Consider the following 7,189-nt stretch of genomic DNA (forward strand, 5'->3'; position numbering starts at 1 on the left):
TTGTTCAGTGTTTTAGGGTTTAGGGTTTAGGTTTTAGGTTTTAGGGTTTAGGGATTTAGTGTTTAGGTTTTAGGGTTTAGGGTTCAGGGTTTAGGGGTTCAGTGTGTTTCAAAATTTCTGTTCGCCCCGTGTATTAATTTCGGTTCACCTCTTTTATGGCCGAGGGTTTAGGGTTCAGTATTAAGGGTTCAGGGTTCAGGGTTCTAAGGGTTTAGGATTTAGGGTTTAGCATTTAGGGTTTAGAGTTCAGTGTTCATGGTTTAGGTTCAGAGTTCAGGGTTTGGGTTCAGGGTTTAGGGTTCAGAGTTTAAGGTTTAGGGTTTAAGTTTTAGGATTTTAGGGATTTAGGGTTTATGGGTTCAGGGTCCATTGTTCAGTGTTTTAGGGTTTAAGGTTTAGGTTTTAGGGTTTAGGGATTTAGTATTTAGGATTTAGGGTTTAGGGTTCAGGGTTTAGGGGTTCAGTGTGTTTCTACCTTTTCGGTTCGTCCAGTGTATTAATTTCGTAAATATAGTGATTGCAATCACTGAGAACCTGGAATAAAACAGCAGCCATACAGTTCCAACAGATATATATATATATATATATATATATATATATATATATTAACATTAGATACATACATTGATATTAAGAATAGATATATATATTAACATTGACATATATACATTTGAAAGAAGCATTGTTTGCATTGTTTGATACATACATTGAGATAGATACATTTGAAGTATGCATTTTTTGCTCTTTAAACAAGTTAAACAAAATATTGTTAATTACAACTAGTATATGCTATTTGCTATCTAAATCCTCAGATGTGTATTTACAATAAGGGTTGGAGAGGAAAGCAGACGGCTTGATGAGTCTTATTGCTTCATATTCCGAAATTACTTGGTCTCTCATTTTGTTCATTTCATGAAACAGAAAATGTGGACCATATTGGTATCTGGATTCATTAATTTTTTTTCTGCATTTCAATTGAAATGAATTAGTTACATAAGAGATGAACCCAAATGAAATAAGAACAATATTATTCAAAGCCATAATCATACTATAAAAATGTAATCACAATAACCCTACATCCTGAACACATTAAATAACAACAAATTTAATTCAAAGCCCTAGCTATACTGTAAAAATGGAATCACAGTAACCCTAAACCTAAACAAAAAGGAGGCCACCGAATCGAAAAATATTCACTTGGTGAATTAAAATTATAAGAGCCACCGAACCGAAAAACATTCACTTGGTGAATCAAAATTATATGAGCTACCGAACCGAAAATTTTATATGTGGTGAATAAATGGTGATCAATTTTCAATCAACAAAAATAGTATTTTCTACATGGAAAACAACTATTGAACAGAGTAACAACCAACTTCAAAGCTCTAGTTACAATATCAACTTAACTGAATGAAATAAGAAAAGAAAGAAGTTTATTAATTTAGAAAGTACTTACTTGTGTCCAAGCTTTATATTTATATCTCTTGCCGCTCTTTATTTTTTGTGGATCTATTGCTTTCAGCCATTTCATTACGAATATTCCACAATCATAGCTAAGCAAGAATTGAGTATAATACGATCATTAGTATATAAAATAAAACACATTAAAAATAGCACTATAGAAGAGAAAGATTCTTACTTTGTACGTTGACCATTCAATGGGATATACTCTGCTTCCTCTCCCAGTGCATCGTTTATTAAGGGTTCCTCTCAAGCGTACACCCTCATCTGGGAAATTATTAAACTCTGAAAGAGACAAAAAAAAAGTAAATAAACAAAACCAACAACAGTGAACCAAACTCCTCTCATGTATAGAATAATTTCAATAATTTACAAGAAAATAACTTACAACAAATTTGTTTATTTTCTTTCTCGAATCAGGTATTTCTTTTGGCTTCTTGTTGATAGGGTTAAGGATATAGAATTTCTTATTTTTTACATCAGCAATCCACAACCACCAATGCCCTCCATTGCAATATGGGACAAATAGCTGAAGTTTCGAAAAATTATAGAATATTTCAGTGGAAACAATATCAAACAAGAGAATTATCAAAGAATTTTAAATATTACAACTTACAAATAGATGGGATGCAAGATTTCTTTTGTCAATAAACTGCCAGTAGTGGTCATACTGTTGAATATTAAAACTGTGGACTTTTTTTGTGGTCTTATCATAGTACTTGTCGCCATATGTTCCCACGATAAAATTCTGCAAAATCAACATCAGTTAAATCATATTTCACCGAACCGAACAAAAATCATATGCTGAATAAAACGTGAAAAATATTCAATCTTCAAGAAAAAAGTTTTCTTAATCCAAAATTACTCAAAAGAAGACATAAGAATCAGGTGAACCAATATTAACATTCTCACTGAACCGAAAAGTAATAAGCAGTGAATAAGAAATTTACTTACCACAATATCCATCGACACAATGTATATTTGTTCTTGATACCGTTTAGTTTTTATTTTGTTGAGAATCAAGCTGTGTATACTAACAACCTACAGGATGAAAATTTATGAGACATACTATATAAGAGTGTTTAAAAAAATCATTAATGTTAACGCAATTGGCAAAGGATTTTACCACGGCATGCACTTGTTCTTTGGGCTTTAGAGATGTGAAATATTCTCTTAATCCCTCGTAGAGTCCCTCATGTTTCAAGACAAATAATGGTTCATATTCATTGTTACCATCTTTTGTCTGTTTTACATGTGTCATCCATTGATAACACTTTTCAATCAGCTCGTTCGTTATTTTTGTATTTTTCTGCGGGATTTTGTAAACTTGAGCTGCTGGTAAGGTTGGTTCTGAAGATGTTCCTTCAGCAAATTTTAATGCTGCTTCCACTCCAGCCTCTATCACCGCCTCTTCCAGGATCTCAAGCTGTGAATCACTCTCTTGAGAGAGCTAAGTTGGTTGAGATGCTGGTGGACTTATCCCAAGGCTAAAGGAAGGCCTTTCATCTTCCCTTTTCCTAGGTTGAGCAGCACTGCAGGATGATAGATATTTAACAATGATATTAAACAAAAATGATATTTAATCAATATAGTGAACCGAAATCCAAACAAGTAGTGAACCAAATCCAAACTAACAGTGAACCGAAATGATATTAAATAAAAATGATGACAAGTAACATACCTGTCAAATGATAACAAAATTAGAGTTTCTTTTTCTGATTGTCGTGCCATCAGAGGTTCTTTGGATTGTTCTTCATCAGAAACTTGATAGACATTAGCATCCTTAAAAAAATGTTCAATAACAGAGCTTGTAATAGACCCCGTAACACCCTGCTTGTTGGGTTCTTGAGGGCAGCTATAAGAAACAGAAGAGAGTCCATAGACAACAACACATTGAATTCATTTCTGGTTTCAACCGAACCATAATTAAACCATGTATAAGCAGTAAACATTATCGATATTTATATAAGCAGTAAAACTTACACATCAACAGGTGCTTCTTGTTTGGATTGTTGCTCTGTTGGTTCTTAGCAGGGCTGTTCCAGAGGTCTGCTTCACTAAACAGTAAACATTTCTATAATTATCCCAAACTATTTTCATATTTAACAATGTTATTTAACAGAAATTACACTAATCATTATAGTGAACCGAAAACTAAACTTATACTGAACCAAAACCTAAACGTACAGTGAACCAAAAGTATATTAAACAAAAGTGATATTAAAGAATTTAATGCTTACACATTAACAGGTGCTTCTTGTTCTGATTCTTGTTGCACCGGTGGTTCTTGGGCTTGTTGTTCTTATTCTTTTGCAGGGCTGTTACATTAAACAGTAAAGATTTCTATAATTATCCCAAACTATTATCATATTTAACAATGATATTTAACAGAAATTACACTAATCATTATAGTGAACCGAAAACTAAACTTATACTGAACCAAAACCCAAACTTACAGTGAACTAAAATTATATTAAACAAAAGTGATATTAAAGAATTTAATGCTTACAAATTAACAGGTGCTTCTTGTTCTGATTCTTGTTGCACCGTTGGTTCTTGGGCTTGTTGTTCTTGTTCTTTTGCAGGGCTGTTGCATTAAATAGAAAATAGTTCAATAACAACCATTAAAATTAATAAAAAGAATTTTTATGTGAAATTTACTCTTCATTAGAAACTTGATACACATAGTCATCTTTCATTAAGTCTTCAATTACAGAACTCGTAAGAGATACTGTAACACCCTGCTTTTCAGCTTCTTGAGGGCAGCTATAATAAGCAGAAGAGAGTCCAAAAACAAGAACATATTGAATTCATTTCTGGTTTCAACTGAACCATAATTAAACCATTTATAAGCAGTAAACATTGAACAAGATTCATGTGGTGAATAAATATTTATTAACTTACTCATTATTAGAAGTTTGTTGTGTTTCCTCTTGTGGAGGGACATACATGAAGTCATCCTTCATCAACTCTTCCTGAACTGAACTTGGAATGGACAATGCAAGAGGAGGTCTAAGGAATGTAAACAAAAATAAAGTTAATGTTGAATAATTAGAATTTATTTTGAAAAATAGGATTTTGCACATTGAAACACTCACACTTCCAAAGGTTCAGAATGAGTTTGTTGTTGAAACTCAACGATTTGTACTTCAGATTCAGGTGTAGCTCTAGTAACATTTAAACACAATTTCCTTTTGATTAATTAAACAAAAATTATTAACTAAATTTAAAAGAGTAACATAAATATTTTTAACTTACACTTGTGCAGTTTTAGACGTCTTTCTTGAAAAGATTTTCTTTTTTCTAAAATATTTGACCGGGCTGTTTGGGGTATTTTTCCTAAAAAAAAATAACAAATTAAAATTAGAAACCAAGATTAAAAGCAGAGGTCTAGAAAGACAATAAATTTATTTTTAGGCAACCACCGAACCGAAAATACAATATGCAGTGAACCAATTTACCTGGTATTGCTTGCAGCATCTACATAAGGTGTAGAGCTTCCTTGTGTCTATAAGACTTGCTCACTATCAATATTTACAGTCGGCACCCTAAGCAATATAAATAAATATTAGTAATTGAATCTAGAGAAATTAGAAAAGGTTGTAGCAAAAGTAAGCCAAGTAAGAAAAAGAATTCAGGAATAATAAACTAAATCTTACGTCTGAGAGAAATCATTTTGTCCCTGTGGAGAGTCAAATTGATCCGGAGCAATGTTTGTTGACTGAGCTCCATCATTTCTTTTCTTTAATCTTTTCTCCCTTATTATCTTCAATGCTCGTTTTTTTTTCGGTAGGATTGTCTTTTTCTTGTTCAGTTTTGAAAGTTCATAAAATAAGTATCAAGAAACCTAAAATGTAAGTATCAGTAAAAGAAAATATGATTTGAAAAACTTACTCCTTCTCAGGTTGGGTTGGTATTTTTGCCACTCTTTTTGGTTGTTTTCTTCTTTTTATTATGAGTGTTTTCTCAATTTCATTTCTCTGTAAAATAGATAAACACATTGAATTTATATTGGAGACAAGACACTAATGATGAAGTCAACCAAATCCAAAGATAACACCGAACCAAAATAAGTTAAACTGCTAAATCGAAATCTAAAAGCTCACCGAACTGAAAATAGATATATATGCAATCAACAAAAATACTTACTCGTTTTCAGATTCGCTTGGCACAGGCTTTGTTTTTTTTTGTTTGTTTTTTAACCACCTTCAATGGTTGTTTTCTTTTTTTTTTTGTTGTGTTTTTTTTTTATTTCTTCTTCTCTGCAATACATAAGAACAAGCGCATAAGAACAAATTTAAGCAAATACAAATTAAATGAAATTGATATGAAAATTAAACTTATTGGGTTTCAGATTCAGATTCGGAAAGTCTTTCCTCTTTTGAAGAAGAATCCCTCTCAACATTTTTTTCTTTTTTTTCCTCTAAGTTACTTGTTTTTGTTTTTTCTTTCTTTTTTTGCTTTTTGCACAAAAGTCCCTAAAACAGAAATAAGGTCTCAATTAATTAATCATCAAAATAACAATTTAACAATTCGGTGAACCGAATAAAGTAATTCTACCGAACCGAAAAATATTCATATGGTGAATAGTACATGACAACTATTTATTCATTAAGAAAAATGTTTCTTAATGCAGAAACATTCAAATGAACAAAACTAACAATTGCAAGTAGGACAAATAATTTAATTATAACTTAAAAGCATTTTAAAGCAAATTTTTCGGGGAATTTTAGTATAGTACTTACCAATGGTTGTGTTATTTCGGATGAAATCTGTTCAATGATCTTTTCCCTTGTCCAATAGGCCACACATGGTGTAGGGGGAGCATCAGGTGCAAATGGGCGGGGGAACTTTGTTTCATGGAAGTATATCAACATTAATACAAAAACACAGCCATCAACAGACTGTTTCTTTCCATCTCTCTTGTTTTCAACTTCTTTCATTAAGAAGTTGAGAATATGCTTTGCCCAATCCCATTCCCTAAGGTTGTCCACATGAAAGATCGGTGGCTTGTGAATTGGGGAGGCCACACTTACCGTTGTGGGGAGCAAAAAGCACTTTTATATGAAGACAACAAAAGTCTTCTTGAATTTTTTCTAGTTCTCCTCCCCTTCTACACTCATATCCAGCACATTCCTTGCCAAAGTTGCCAAGGAAATATTCTTGACACTATCAAATATTTCCTTGTCTGCTGGATTCAGCTTGTTGTAATCAACCTTTTCAAGAAAAAGATTCTCTACAATATTTTAATAGCAAAAATAAGTCAAAAACGACCAATTTAATTATCCGGACACCAATAAACTGAAAATAAGTAGTAAGTAGAAAATGTATTACCTCCATTGGTTATACCGAGGGCAGCTGCTACTTTTCGAAGAGTTATATTTATTGTCCCCTGTTTTATTTTCAAGCATCCTCTCTCTATATCAAACTGATCACTCAATTCTATCAGCAGTGTATTAGAGACGTTCAATTCTGGCACATGTTCCAGACCACCAAATCCCATTGCTTCCACAATATCTCTCTTTTCTTGACCCATTTCCTTGTACACTGTCGCTATTGCCTTTGTTTGGCATCTGCAATAGTGAGTTTTCTGCAAGTTTTAAATCAGAATGTGAGGATATATTTATAATATAAAATAGATATTATTCAAATGAAAGTGGATAAATATATTTAATCTACTTACGTTATAATGTGACTTCTCCTTCATTGTTGCCATTTTCTTGTTGTG

The 7,189-nt window shown here is 32.2% G+C and overlaps 1 long non-coding RNA gene across 1 annotated transcript; it reads right to left on the reverse strand.

Moving 5' to 3' along the window:
• On the reverse strand, nt 3,993-4,453 carry LOC110267702. Its single transcript, XR_002355584.1, has 3 exons — nt 4,366-4,453; nt 4,123-4,227; nt 3,993-4,048 (listed from the first exon to the last, which is right to left on the reverse strand). It is a non-coding gene; the product is annotated as an uncharacterized LOC110267702 (long non-coding RNA).

The sequence above is a fragment of the Arachis ipaensis genome, chromosome B10 (assembly GCF_000816755.2).
Source record: "Arachis ipaensis cultivar K30076 chromosome B10, Araip1.1, whole genome shotgun sequence".
Taxonomy (NCBI): Eukaryota; Viridiplantae; Streptophyta; class Magnoliopsida; order Fabales; family Fabaceae; genus Arachis; species Arachis ipaensis.